Genomic DNA, 16,899 nt, shown 5'->3' with positions numbered 1-16,899 from the left:
GTGCTCCATTTACTTTGTCCTAAAGGTAGATAACATTGTCTAGAAGCGGTGAGGTATACTCATCTGGACAATTGAAAAAAGCTATTTTGTTTACTGTCATGTCTTGAGGCTCCCTTCTCAACATACCACAAACACTTGAAACAATGCTGGTGGAAAGGCATGACACCATAGCAAAGGTTGTACCACACCTTTTAATGAACTTGTATGAACTTGAAGCTTCTGAAATTCCTTGAAACTATTTTTATTAATGTTGTTTCTTACCCTTCTCTTTCTTCTTAGAACACTAAGAATCATAATGGCCATCCAAAATTGAAGCGTCTAGAATTATTGAAAACTATTTTATTGTTATTGTTACTCACCCTTCCTCTACTTCTCAAGATACTCAAAAGCATATTGGCCATGCTTCTTGCACTTGATATGGCTCAAATTATTATTCTTCTGGTTAAAAGAGCTTGAATCTTCCTTCTTCTTCTAACCCTTCACAGATCCTATTTTATTTCCTCCTTTCCTGACTCTCCCAATGAGGGCTAGCTTTGGTACATCCTCATCACTGGCTAAAAATATCTCCAATCTCATTTCCACCTCGATAAATGCATCCCAAAAACTTTCAATTGCGGGTAACTTCTCACAAGCACCTATAAACTGTACAAAATGGTGCCAATATGGACCAAAGCCATTCAAACTGATCCAAATTAGTCCATTTCTTCTACCTTTTCATCAAGTGCAACTCGTTTCCCTCTCAACTCTTGATCTTTATCAGATAGATAACTAATGTAGTAGTGTTTCTCATGCAAGTAATGAACTATTTCTTCATTAAGAGCATTCTCCTAGACATGTTCTCGCTCCAATACAATGTAATCAAGGTAATATTCATTTACCTATCAATCTTCTTCTCTACAATGAAATGGGTTAGATGATCCTTCACCAAATCCAAAACTCCTCATTCTAGTTTGACCAATTCTAATCATGCTCAGCCAACTCCTTGGTATCTGTTGAAAGTAAAATCTCCTTCTCCATGAGGTACCACAATTCAACCTCTTCCAAGGATGCGACATCCTAAAGTATAATAGAGTTGGAAGTGCCATCCAACATGTGACAATCCTAAAGACCCTAACTACTTGTGATTACAACTCTTTAAACAAACATTAAAACATATCAAGAACTAAGAATCAAATTTGCAACCTCTTATAGTTGGAGGCCACCTTTCGCAAACACGCAAAATAACACTCCAATCCCTGGAGCAACTACGACATCACACCCCATGGGCCACAACGCTTAACCAGTTGAAATCTTCTTCACTTGTTGAAGCTCGGGAATCCCACCCTTGAAATCCTTCAAAAACTCCCTCTAACAAGTTGCAATCTTATCCATGCACAACTTCCTATTAGTTTAAGTGAAAGTGCTATGATACCATGTAATCCAAACTATAGTAAGTAAAATTTTCACTAAAAGAATAATCCTAAGATCCTAGGTAATTTAAAGCCCTTGATGGGTATAATAGAATCTACAAAAACACACTGCAGAAAAATAATAAGAGCATGTATACAAATATGAACTCTCAATCACATCTATCTTCTAGTGAATGCAGATCAAAGAAAATACATTGCAATACCTCAAAACCAAAAACTTTCTAACCAACACAGAAGTGTTCACTACATCTCCTTTATAGAATAAGAAGATGAGAAAAGATACAAAGTATCTAGTCACATGCATGAAGCACTCATGGTGACTTAGTCAAACGCTAGTCCAAGTCTAATCATCTAGTGTACCTCTATTGCATGGATAAGTGTGCCATGTAACTGCATGCAACTAGAAGACAAATAGAAGAATGCATCCCCTTCCTTGAGAACACTGCCCCCTACCTAGACTGGAACCTTATCATGAAAAAGAGCTCTGATTAACAAGGGTTTTGTGCCCTCCAAATATTAGATCATGCATGTAGAACTGAATTGAACTAAATATGAACTATAATCTAAACTAAACCGATGAAAAAATGGAATTGCTTAATCTTAAACAACATGTAAATTAGAAATATACCATCTATTCTCCTACATAACAACACCTCCCTCATACTATAATGTGCACAGGAACCATAAAAAACTGTTTCCATTATTAATGTTGTATGGATCTGCAAAAAATACACCCTTACTACTGTTGTACCTGCCAACTAAGTGCACCCTAGTAATGTGGAGAAGATTGTCAGAGTTAAACAAGGTATAAAATCTAACAAATGATATAAACCAATTAATCAAAAAAATATTACCATAGTGAGAAATTGAATCATTAAAAGAGTGACTAGCATCAAAAGACACAAAGTTAAGTCAAACAAAATATAGATCGAATAGTGATTCAATACACTACATTATTTAACGTTATTTTCATCAATATTTACCACAGATAACACAAAATTTATTGTATGGCTTTAAGAAAATTCATCTCAATGGGAAAATAAATTTTTTCAAACCCCAAGATTGAAAGGAAATTCTTAAAGCCATGTGGAACCTACAATGACTCTCTAGCTTTTCTGTTGTTAAAGTTGCAGGCCTATTTTAGCAAAGCCATAAGCTTTGATCATGAGGAAATGTAGTTAAAGGGTTTTTTCTAGATTTATATATATTTTCACAGTCTAGTTTCAATTATGCATTTTCCCATACCAAGTAAGAAATAAAATAAACCATTAGTAGATAAAGAACATATCAATCAGATCTAAACATGTAAAATAGAACTGATAAAGGATATACAAATGTAGAATGGAAAGTTTTAACTCAAAAACTGAATAGACAGTTTGGTGTTAATAGTAGCTATATAGCAGGATTTGATGTCAGTAGTAGAGAGACCAAGTCCATCGAATGCCTCTTTCCAAGAACCCTCAGCAAGAGTTTTCCAAATTCCCTTTGATTTTCCAAATGCGCTAGTTTATATCCAAGCAGAAGTTGTGTCCAATGGCTTTCAAAAACAAAATAAAACACAACATAACATAGTGTTGATGTATAAATTTGAGCAAGAAATGTACAAGTCAAAATACCAAAATTTGGCTAGAAAATCCAAATCACTAGGACAACACAGGAAAAAGGAGCTGTACCTGTGTTATCACAGTTGTGCAAGCTCTAGTTGTAGCAACTACAGCTAAACTTTCCTTTGTTCCCATAGACTTGTTCCTATGTTTCAAGTAAAATCTCTTAAAGTAACTATAGCTATAAAAGTAAATAAATTGAGATATGAATGATTGTAAATTTTTGGTGCCAAGGCCCTGATACAAAGCATGAATTTTCCTAGTGGAAACCACCTCCCACAACACATCAGATAGATGTCTTCACATTCAAGCACAATACATAACAAGAATCAGTAAATACTAAAAAGTGTAGCTTCGTTTACAATTCATTTCCATAAGAGCAATTGCAGACTATGGTAATAATGACTCATATTTACAGTGGGGGTTCTAGAGTTATAGTATTTTTCATCGATGCATGACTATTCTACAAGCCTACGTAGGGAAGAAAACATAATTTATCTAATATCCCTCATAATCCTCAAAGACTAGGATGAAAAATCCTATTTACTTAGAATTAGTTGGAATCATTAAAACATTTCAAACTAAGGTGAATTCCAAAACCTTGACAACATAGTGTATGCAAAAATTTCAACAGTAGCAGAAAACGTTGAGCAATCATAATATGCAATGAAAATAATGAACATGCCAAAGCAAAACAACTCCACAAGATCAAGATGCAATTGTCAATAGAAAAAATGCAACCCTCAGATTACTAAAGGTAAACCAATCTTTAACATATTTATCTATTGATACATATTATAGGTGATAGAAAAGAACATTATCGCACTATCTGAATAGTTTTATTATAAAATATTTTTCAACTTTCGATCAAATGGTGGAGCATTATCTTAAGATTTGTCCCCAAACATAGGCAATGAACACTTATGTCTCTCATGCTGAAAATTACTACTAATCGACCCATATGACTAAACACACTAAAACAAAACTAAAGAAAACATGAAAACGACAATAACTATAGGTAAAGACATACAAACAATGTTAATAAACTATTTCTTGGTTCTTCACAAGAATCTCTAGCACTAGCACAAATTTGTCTGAAGTGTATGGCAGGTAATCAAGACAATTGCCCTCCATTTCCTACGGAAAAATAGTTGTGGCAATAATTTTGATGATCTGCCCAAAGAAAGGGGAGCTAGAATGAATAAGTTCTTACTTTCGGATTGTGCAATTATTCAATGTTCCACTCAATTGATTGACTTGAGAAAAGACCACAACAAGCTAGACAGGTGAGCTAAATTTCATGCAGGCCACACTTGCATAGGGGTAGGTAGGGACGAGGCTATTTTGATGTAATTATGGCTTAGCATGTAATCTTTGAAGAGATGACAATTATATCCCTTTCAGTGATATATTGGGTTTTTTCCAAAATAGATAAATAACTAAATTATTTTTTTATAACCCACTAACTTTGAATAAAGTTGCGTACTCCTAAAAATTTAAAAATTATAACATCTGTTATTTTATCCAAAATAGTAAAATACTATATACAGTTTGTCCACCACAACTACTATGAGAAATGAATTCACCTGGAAGGCATACTTGTGGATCTAAGACACTCAATTTGAGTGAGATTATGGATTTAAATCAAGGGGTTCAAGGACAAAGTTCTTGAAAAGGATGCATACTTTCCATGATGAAACTATCTATTAGATCTATTTGGGGAAGGTAATTTAATCAATTCCCAGAATCATTATAACCATTTAGAGAAAAATCCTAGGCAAATAAAACATGATGATCAACACTTCATAAGCGACCAACACAAGCTTCTTAAGACACACTAACCATTTGGTAGAATGATAAGCATGGAGTTACCTTTAAGCCTTGACCTTTGCCAATTGTAACGAACCTCTGTGGCCAACCCGGAAATATAGCCCCTAACCCCATAGTTTTTTTTTAATTCCTTTAGATATAGTTAAGATTCCATATTCCTTTCTCCTAGTTTGACTACTACACCACATTCAAGGAGGAACCATATACCATAGATACATTATCTCACCTTCCTCGAACAATTTTATAGACATAACCACAGCTTGGAAGGAAGGAGGAGCCATAACATGCAACCATCAAGCCTCTTGTGACATGCATGGGTTCGATATCTTCTACCCTTATATATATAGATAGAAACTACTTCCTAACTGCTCTGCATGCCTCTAGATCTCATGCCAATAACTTTCTTCAACACCAATAAATCCTGATTACCATATGCATGCATAAACTTTATAAAATCCATTAACTCAAATAATCACATGCAACACATTCATCACATCTACTCTTTAAACAAATTGCTCGTAAGTGTTTTCATCCACTTAATATGCCCTACTACTACATAAAGATGCAATAAGAGCACATGCATAATAAGAATCCATTATTTTCATAATAAAGATGATTCTTAGGTAACAAATAGAATGCAAATCAGACCCCATTGAATATGCATACAATCGATACTCTGACCATCATAAACTATTCCATTAAATGCATTATACCATCTAATCCACATGCAACCACCACTATCTGCCATCTTAAACTAGAGACTTTATATAGCATTAAATACATACTACGATCCTTCACTAACAAAATGATGACCACCTTTAGATTCATTGGATATTTACTCATCCATATGCATAAGAATGAAAGTAATTACATGAATACAGATAGATTCATCAATGGATATCTTATGCAATACAAGTACAAAAGTGGAGCACCTCAATGGATGCAACTCATCTTAAAGTACCTTAATGCATAGACTAAATAGCATAAAGCTCTTGCTTACAATTTTTAGATTTAGGACCAAATCATTTATCCGGTATAGTTATCATTCTCCCATACAATGATCACATAAGTTATAGGCATACCAAATTTAGATTCCACAGCCATTTCATCACGACTTAATCCTTTTACTGATTTTAACATGAAATACATTAAAAAGCCATATGCCTAACTGCACTTCTTCCATACCAACAATTGATGCAGCATCTATATAACTGAACCAAATACTATAATGTAACTGAACCAAATACTATAATGACATAAAGAGTAAGAGACCAAAATACAAACATTCCACGCATGTGAATCCATTTAAAAACCATCACTTGGAGGGAAGAGGACCACCACCCAACCATGAATCACCTTTGATTCCCCCCGAGCTGAAGATCTTTCCAAGGATCAATTGTCCTCAATTGATCAATGCATTGGGTATTTAATATCCTCTTTCATGATTTAGTTTCCATTTGCCTAAGTCTTTTTCGGAAAAGCTCGTCTTTAACTCCCACAAGGATTTTCCTCATAAAAGCTTGCCTTTATCTCCCACAAAGCTTTCATGTTTGATGGATATTTATCTCCCATCCATTCGATGGATCTCCAATCCATCGAAGCTTATCTAGAATCACATCTAGAAGCTTTATCATGAAAGGTTCATCTCTATCCCATTCTTCATGGGATTTGGCAAGGATCTCCTCTCCCTTGGTGCTCCACCATCCAAGTGATTTTTTTTTATTAATTTATTTAATAACACATTTTCTTTTCATATTACATATCACCTAGCTTTCCTCAGCTTAGGTTTAGAATAGTTTAACCCACCAAGGAGGGTATCACACCTAGCTTTAACTCAGCTTAGGTTTATAAAAATTTAACCTAAAAGGTAGGATATCACACCTATCTTTAAGTTAGCTTAGGTTTACAATAATTTAGTACACAAGGGAGGGGTGTTACACACTCCCCCCCCCAAATTTTACACTTTCCTGGGTGTATCTCTACATCATGTCCTCGTTCACAGGTAGTTGGTTTTTGAATCAACAGCTCTCATGGCTCTGCCATCTGATGCAATTTTGCTGATGTACATTGGTCACAAGGAGTGCTCCCAACACCTCTCCTTCCATAGCTACATTGGTCTCGAGGAATGCTCTCCTTTCATAGCTACCTGTAACATTTTTTTTCAAACCATTTGTGAGAATTGATAGATGCAAAATTTTAACTATGATAAATATCATAATCTGTTACTTAATATTATTAAAGTAGCTATTGCTTGTATTTGAATTTATCTAGAGAATGCATGTTCTCTTCTTGAATTTTTTCAAGCTTTTGTGTTCTTGTCGGACACCTACTTCTTGCAGTCTCTCTGCATACAATACATCTGTTAGAATATTTTCCATGTTAATATGCTTGCAAGGTCATAACAGATTAGTTCACATAACAATATATTATAAGAAGAATTTCAGCGTAACTCACATGTAGAAAAAACTTTGTCGATGCATTTCAAACCAACTAGTGTGGTTCATCATCAGGACAAGTTGAGTGAACAAATCTCACTTTGCATATTAAATAGATAGTAGAATATTCTAGATCAGGTAACAGCTATAATGACAACGGCTAGATTTGACCGTGAACGGCTAGTTGACTTAGATAAGGGTTAAAAACTTTATTAAATAAGTTAATATTTTTATTAAAATACGAAATGGATCATTTTATAATTATAAATATATATTAGAATAAGTAAATTAGAATAAGTAAATCATAAAATAAATTAATCTAAAATTGTTAGTTATAAAGTTATTATATATAAATATTAGTTAGTTATAAAAGTATAATTAGATAATCTATAAATAGTATGTATGCCAATATATATATATATATATATATATATATATATATATATATATATATGCATCAAAATTGTATGTATGCCAAACTACAATTAACCATGGTTACTTATCCTTGAACCACTTCTTTCTTTTCTTCTTCTGTGTAACCACCCAATCGATTGTCCTGCCAGAGATCTACCCAATGTAAACATTCTTGCACACAATGTGTATTATATACACTGATATACATATCATATTTCAAACATGTAACATATGTAGTCATATGGGTACCTTATGTACTGCTGTAGATAGTACCATCTATGTTATAGCCCATCATACCATTGCCATGGTATCACCTACATGACAAAACTTGTCCACATTTTTTTTAGCAATTAAAACAATTGTGCTCAGTTGACAAGAATTTTGTATGAGCATGGTTTTTTTCAGTAATCAAAGAAAGTTATTTCAAGTGTGGATCATTTCCAGATTTCATTTGGTTACAGTATCAGTAGTATAGTACTGTTTTCATACATATTTTCATCATACCCTTAACCAAAAGATGAGTTATCTATTTTATGAATTCCTATTTGAATTAAGCAACATTTCTTATGTTGTCCAAACACATTATCAATGCAATCCAATAAAAGAACCTCTCAAAATTTCTTGGTACAAATTATGATATCAATCTATTTAAATAAATTGTTAGATACCATTTAATTGACTCAGTGGTCCATACCATTTCTGCTACTTCATCAATTACTATGGTTTGCACTTAAGGATACTTATAGGTTCTATTATGCATATCCATCGAAAGATGCATATGCCCTGAAAATCTAGTTAAGTTAAATTTTCCCTTAACCATACTTTCTTCCAACCGAAGAACAAATCACACTGTATGTAGATGCATTAATCAAAGGATAAATTTGAATGACATTTTGTATAGGTTATATAGTCTTGTATTATAACATGTTCTCACCATTATTTACCTTGGTATAATACTTCGCAGAAACTATACCATTTATAAGTTGTTTTTATAGCATGATGACCATAGTTTAATCTCTTTCGAGAATCAAAGTATAGTTTTATGAGAATTGTGATTCTTTCGCTCATGAAGGCAACATATGTAAGTGGGTCAATCAAGTAATGATATCTTCCTCCCATGTGCATTACTTACTTTTAAGGCATTTTCTCCCTATTGCATGCTATAACAACTTTAGTTATAATATTTTTCCTGTAAGACTAATAACCTTCAATTCCCTTGTCGAGCTTGACTCTTAAACATAGTCATGCATACTTTGCCTATTTATTGTTGGCACATAACAGCCCATGCATGTATGCTAACAAAATATAATTTCAATATAGTTCAAGCAACTCAAATCCCTTGCATAGAGGAAAAAACCAAATTTATACATGCTATGCATATTTGTAAGCATTGATAGCACTCTATCATTGATGTTACAATTCACAACTATTCCCAACATCTAAGCAACAAAAATACAGTCTATCACAACACAACAATAAATCCACACTACTTTACCAATATAATCATTAGGTCAATCACACTCTTTTCTTCTACAAAACATACTCCCCCTTAATAGGAATTGGTGTAACCAACATCTTTATGATTGTTGAGCAATGACTTTTACTTTCTTTCAACATGTAAGAGACCATCAATACCAGAATTCATCAGGAAGTGCTTACATGGAAGATTCATATGACTCATTACTATGCATGGATATTAAGCATGATCCTTTTTAAAACATTTTTATCTGAATGACCACTTAGCCAGAGTATGGTAACACATATGATTCATGACAATGCATGGGTATATGTATCAATAAAACAATGGTAAAACCATGGTTTTCTTTATTATCTAATCTTCTTTTCTAGGGTTACGTGATTTTATTTAGCCATGCATATATACCACAATTGTACCAGTCACCATTTAAATCTCTTACCTATTGGAACAATCAATTCCAATATAGTTTTCCACACAGTTCATCAACCGGTTCATGTGATGGTTTGGGATGTTGATCCAATGGTAGAAATTATGTTAGAGGTTTTAAGCAAAACTTTCTATTTTCTCTTCATCATTCAGAATTCCCAAGTTTCGTTTTATGTACATATGGTTGCTATCATGCATAAATATGTATTTTACCTTCACTTTCGATACCAAAATCTCCACATGCTCAAGCATGACTATTTTGGAGATTTACATGAAAGTCAACCCACTAAAATAAACTAGAATTGCAGGTAGAAAATTTTCCTTTATGGAAATCCTTATACATAAGGATTTAATTCTTCTATGCAATTATAAATAAGAAATTATTTTCTTATGCATAAATAGTGATGATTAATTTACAATCATTATATGACCAGATTTTCCTATTATTGAACCATGTAGAAGCAGCTAGTCTTTTATTCATCAATAAGTTTTTTTTTTCTTTTCTAAGAAGCTTCACAATGAAAGATACATGTAACATGATATCGATTTGTATGTTGACTATATTATTTCGACTTTTTCACTTAATAGTAAAAAAAACAAACTTAGTTTTGTTTCCAAAAATAGCAGCTTGCAATGTTTCACTTATCAACCATGGAAATTCACTAAAATTCATCTTGTTGCATATTCAGTTGTTTGTTTGCTTTTATCTTTAAACACAAACAAACAAATTTTGGTTTGTTATAGGCTGCAGTTCTTTGCTCGCCCACACTCTTGTTCTCTGGTGGCCTGTGATGATATTTTTCATGCTTGACATAACCAGGTGGTTGTAGTAATTTTAAAGAATGGAACTTTCGTAGCTACTGATATGGTTGTGGTAGAAATAGGTATTAGAGCAAACACTGAGTTGTTTGAAGATCAACTTGCCATGGAGAAAGGCAACATTAAAGTCAATGGGAAAATGCAAACAAGCATTAGTAACCACTTGGATCGGAAATTGTAAACAATTATGTATATATTTTCAATTCAAAAACTTCAAAATCATTATTATCATGAACCTGCTCTAGTTCTGCCAGGTCCACACACGATGGGAGAACGTTGGCAAAGGTAATGTGGTTGGGATCGATTCCTGTTCGTTTCATTTGGTGCAATAGTGAAAGGGCTTCACCACTGATCCCTTCTCTGGTGTAAATAGAAATCTCGTTTTCATTCGAATCTTGACTTATCTGACTTCCAAAAATAAAAACGCTCACAGCGTAATACAATCAACATAAAAAGAAATATATATATATATATCATCGTCAACGTGTAACGACCTTACAAGGATTCATTCATTTAACAAAAATTTAATGGTAATTGTTTTTAATTACTTTTTCCGTGGGAGGTGGACATACGAATCCAGGTGGAGGGGGGAGACAGCAATGTGCCGAAGCTCTAGAGCCAGTTGAAGTCAAGCAGTTGGAGGCAGATTGTTGTTCCTAAGAATCGTGCTACTTCCCTGTCCTGGTTTCCAGCCTACACTGGACATCATTGCTCGGCAACAGTATCTCTGATGCCTACGTGCACTAACTCTTCTCCTCAACACATCATCGCAGGCTTGTTCCTAATGAATTTTCCTCCACCCGATCCGTCGCCTACAGGGCGGCTTCCACCCTTTGGAAAGTTGTAAGTCCCTCTGACAGGAGGGAAAAAACAACTACTAGGTCGAGAGTAAAAAAAAATTCATGATGGTCGACGTGGAAATTAATAAAAAAACACTACTACATATTTTAATATCATGTTGCAGTAACATTAAATCTCTCACTTGATAGTCATGCCACTCAGAACCATTACGAAACCTATTACACACCACGGTCTACTTTGTCAACGCAAGACATATATGCACACCTTAAACTTGGGAGTGCAACATTAATGGCGCGTTGACACTCATTGCATGCAAATGATGATAACCCTATTAGGTACAAACTTTCCATCCACAAAACATCAAAATGAAGAACTTTCAATCCTTAAGACATTGTGTGTGCTTCTTCGCTTGGGTTTGAGAACCCTAACAGATCTGTCGATCCCCATCTCTATGTCGCCCCCCCTGCATAGGAAAAAACATACGTTGACACAGGAAGGTTAGGATAACCCTTATCCTTTTGAATTTATTTTTTCGAAGCATTTGTGAATTCTTATCAGAAGCATTTTCGTGAAGTGGAAGGAAACCAATCGGATTGGCATAAAGGAAACAATAGTCCAATGCTTTTTCCATGCGGTGATGCTTTAAAAGCTAAGGCAGGTGAGCTTTGTGGAATTTTATAGTAATCATGCTACTTTAGCAGCCTTTTCTTTATTCCACTATTGGCCTGAATGGAAAGCTGCCGCTTTGCCATACCTTTTCCTGAAAATAATACTAAAATTCACCGCCCTCACATCAGCAAGGCTTACATGCCAATGGTCGTTAGAGTTTGATTATAGGTAAATCTTATCGCATAAATCTCGATACTCATACCCTTTTAGATAAATTCATATATGTATTATAGAAACCATATGTTTTAAAAAAAATCATTGATTTCTTTTACCATTCTATGAGCATTTCTAGGGTAACCCTATCCTCCCACAACCGCCTTCAGATCAATGAATGATTGGAGAGGTGACGATGACTTTCCCTAGTTGCATGATTTTTTTGTGCCTTGGAATGTGTTGTTGCTTAAACACTATTCCTAGACAAACACTACCTATTTTTTTTTTTTAAACAATGCATGGGGAATAAAACATTCCATTGAGAAGGACAACCAACTCTTAGCTTGTACCTACAACTCTACGATGGTTGTTTCATGCCAGATGATCTCCCTAAGAGAATGAACATTCCTGCTACATACTCAGCAGCGAGACATCTAATCACTGGATGCTAACCTTCAGCGAGAGGATTATGGGCAGAAAGTCTTGGTCCTCTGATTGCGTTAAGGAAGATCTCTAAGCCTTACCATATCCACTTGTGGAGTGATACAAAGTAACACACTAACAACCGGCATCTATAGAATAGTGGGCGAATGCATGGAGTTGTTAATTTCAGAGGCAGATTCACATTTGTACGCCTCTGTAATGTATAATCTTATTTTAACTATGACGAGGTCAATGCATATACTCATGTATTAATGTCTTATGACAGAGTGGATTAGGTTTCCGCTGCTCCTTTGTTATTGGTTGATCATCCCAAAATGAATTGCCACTTGATGTGTTGACCTGTCATAATTAAAAAACGGATATGCCCCTCAAAGTTTTTAAACAATCCCATACTCAACATGCATATCTCATTATGCCCAAATCAGATTTTATCTTGGCATTGCAGCATTAGGGATGAGGCCGCTTATGCCATTAACTTCTATAATATAGACCAAAAGTATCTACCTTAAAGGTAGGCGATGGGAGAGCGAGTTTTAATTTGATAGCAATTCGAGGTTGATTAGAGGTTTTTTTTCACAACTTCTTTTTACATTGACTTAATACAAAAAAAAATCCAGTCTCGATACACAATCTAGATGGGTAGAAGTCAACATCTTCCCATAATGCATAGAACTCTTCATTAAATTTAATTTCTTGATCTAATTAAATTATCATGCATATGTTAATGATTCCTCAATAATTCCTCAATAAACCATGTTAACATTTGGATTCAACCTAAGGAATCTTAATTTTTTTTAATGACAAGAAAATCAATATGACATTAACGTGTTCTAAGTTTCAAGATTCAATTTTCATCTTTATGGATCTGGTTTATTTTTCTTATAGAGATTTTATAATTAAAACCCGTCAACATAACTCTACGGAGGTGGATGAGTCCATAGGCCTTAGTGTTTGAACCTATGGCTTTGATACCATTTGTAACGAACCTCCATGGCCTACCCAGAAATATAACCCCTAACCCCATAGTTTTTTTTTTATTCCTTTAGATATAGTTAAGATTCCATATTCCTTTCTCCTAATTTGACTACTACACCACATTCAGGGAGGAACCATATACCATAGATACATTATCTCACCTTCCTTGAACAATTTTATAGACATAACCATAGATTGGAAGGAAGGAGGAGAAATAACATGTAGCCATCAAGCCTCTTGTGACATGCATGAGTTTGATATCTTCTACCCTTATATATATATATATATATATATATATAGAAAGAAACTACCTCATAACTTCTCTCCATGCCTCTAGAGCTCATGCCAATAACTTGATTCAACACCCATAAATCGTAATTACCATATGCATGCATAAACTTTATAAAATCCATTAACTTAGACAATCACATGCATCACATCTACGCTTTAAACAGATTGCTCATAAGTGTTTTCATACAATTAATATGCCCTACTGCTACATAAAGATGCAATAAGAGCACATGCATAATAAGAATTCATTATTTTCATAATAAAGATGACTCTTAGGTAACATACAGAATGCAAATCAGACCCCATTGAGTATGCATGCAATAGATACTTTGACCATCATAAACTATTATGTTAAATGCATTATACCATTTGATCTGCATGCAACCACCTCTATCTGCCATGTTAAAATAGAGAATTTAATGAAAAACATACTATGATCCTTCACTACCAAAATGATGACCACCTTTAGATTCATTGGATATTTCCTCATCCATATGCATAAGAATGAAATTAATTACATGAATACAGATAGATTCATCAATAGATATCTTATGCAATACAAGTACAGAAGTGGAACACCTCAATGGATGAATCTCATCTTATAGTACCTTAATGCATAGATTAAATAACATAAATCTCTGGCTTACAATTTTCAGACTTAGGACCAAATCATTTATCAGGTATAGTTATCATTCTCCCATACAATGATCACATAAGTTATAGGCATACTATTTTCCTTCATCACATTAAATTAAGGACCAAGTTTAGATTCCACAACCATTTCATCACATGACTTAATCCTTCTATTGATTTTAACATGAAATACATTAAAAATCCATATACATAACTGCACTTCTTCCATACCAACAATTAATGCAGCATGTATATAACTAAACCAAATACTATAATGACATAAAGGGTAAGAGACCAACATACAAACATTCCACACATGTGAATCCATTTAAAAACCATCACTTACAGGGAGGAGAACCACCGCCCAACCATGAATCACCTCTAATTACCCCAAAGCCGAAGATCTTTCCAAGGATCAACTGTGCTCAATTGATCAATGCATTGGGTATTTAATACCCTTTTTCATGATTTAGTTACCATTAGCGGCGTCCCTCTTTTATGGATTTTTCCATTTTCGTAGGTCTTTTTCAAAAAATATCGTCTTTATCTCCCACGAGGATTTTCCTCATAAAATCTTGCCTTTATCTCCCGCAAATCTTTTATGTTTGATGGATCATTGTCTCCCATCCATTCGATGGATCTCCAATCCATCCAAGCTTATCTAGAATCAATTCTAGAAGCTTTATCATGAAATATTCATCTCTATCCCATTCATCATGGGATTTGGCAAGGATCTCCTCTCCCTTTGCGCTCCACCCTCCAAGTGATTTATTTTATTAATTTATTTAATAACACATTTTCTTTTCATATTACATATCACCTAGCTTTCCTCATCTTAGGTTTAGAATAGTTTAACCCACAAAGGAGGGTATCACACCTAGATTTAACTCAGCTTAGGTTTACAAAAATTTAACACATAAGGGAGGATATCACACCTAGCTTTAAGTTAGCTTAGGTTTACAATAATTTAGTACACAAGGGAGGGGTGTTACACCAACTCAGAGTAAAATATAGTAGTCAAGGTGTTTAAGGACCTAATTCCTAAAATGCATGCATCCTCTTCCATAGTGAAAATGTTTACTAGATGATTTTGGAGAGGGTGATTTAGAAAGTACCATAGGTTACTAAGGGAGCTTGGATTATCAATGAATTTACTTGGCCTTCGGAACGGTTGGTTGGTATAGATTGGTGACATCATGGATATGGTGAAGTCTCAAGTGATATTTGTATGTCATAATATGGAACATAGAATAGAATGGGAGCTTCTTTAACAAAAAAAATAATCATCCCTCTGAAAAAATGTTACTTTGACTATTATGGATAAAATGCTAAGTAGATAGGCTATGCTGGTCAAAAACCTTTAAGAAAATAGTGCAACCCTTTTAAGCAATGGTGAGAATATAGATGCCTAATTAGAATGGAGTTATTTTTAATCATTGCAATTTGACAGCTCAAAAACAAAATGCGGTGAATCCATGGACCTATTAATTCTGTACCAAAATAGAACGACTACACAATTATTTTTCAAACTCAAAAGCAAAGTAAACACATAGATTCCATATTGGGAAAATAAATCCTATATCAGGAACCATCCATTGGGATATTTAACAAATTATATAGGTTGCATGCATTTCAATCTTAGTTAAGCTTTAATCTTCAAAGCGAAATGAATGATTATTGGCACAGAGCCATCTAAACCAAGGTCATGCGTGCACCTTGGGGTTTCACCTATGTCTAATATTTGAATGTAAACCATTTGTTTGAATTCAAGATATGGAGGTTTAATGTGGGTCAATTTTAGTGTCCATCTTCAATGCACCCAATAGACCATCTAAATTCAGTGCATCCTTACAAGAGGATCAACCCCACCAATTTTAAGCACACTAACCCAAGGATCCAATGACCCAAATTACAACCAGATACAAAAACCCGTTTCAAAATACTTAACCCATATGATTTCTAAGGAAATACATGTGCCAGATATTGAATTCAGCAAATCCCATTCCAAAAAAAAAAGAAACAACCCAGTTTAATTCTAAGGCAAATATGTGCTCGAGCTAGAAACTTGTATTTTTGTCGACCCCTGCTATAAACCTCTGCCTGGTACTTGGTATTACATGTATATAAGGGATACAATATGGTAGTGTTGATGAGCCCTGTTGTGGATCCTGAAGTTTCCTTTGTTAAAGATTCAAAATAAACCCCCATCGCATATAAATTCCACCGAATAAGATCTCTAATCTATTATATATATGTCTATTGTGGGGTTACAAAATCATGTATTCAAAACCCAAAGTGAGAATAAAGAAAATTAATGATTGATGTTGGAGGTCCAATAATAAGAATTTGGGTTGCTTGTAACTTAGATTCCAAATCAAAACTAAAAGTCTCCTTGAGGGATTAGAATAGAGAAAAATCAACGTGTTTAACGAATCCAATAGATGGGAGTTTGAAGCAAGTGATGGTGCCGACTCTTGACTTACCTGGATATCATTTATGATGAAGTTCATATTGCAGTC

The 16,899-nt window shown here is 34.2% G+C and overlaps 1 pseudogene; it reads right to left on the bottom strand.

Moving 5' to 3' along the window:
- Positions 1-2,801: 2,801 nt before the first annotated feature.
- Positions 2,802-16,588, bottom strand: LOC149214073 (peroxisomal adenine nucleotide carrier 1-like; annotated as a pseudogene).
- Positions 16,589-16,899: the final 311 nt, after the last annotated feature.

This window comes from Pinus tabuliformis, chromosome 1_1 (genome assembly GCF_031772625.1).
Source record: "Pinus tabuliformis cultivar Carrire ecotype Pingquan chromosome 1_1, CPIR1, whole genome shotgun sequence".
NCBI classification, from domain to species: domain Eukaryota; kingdom Viridiplantae; phylum Streptophyta; class Pinopsida; order Pinales; family Pinaceae; genus Pinus; species Pinus tabuliformis.
This window is presented reverse-complemented; position numbering and strand designations above follow the sequence as displayed.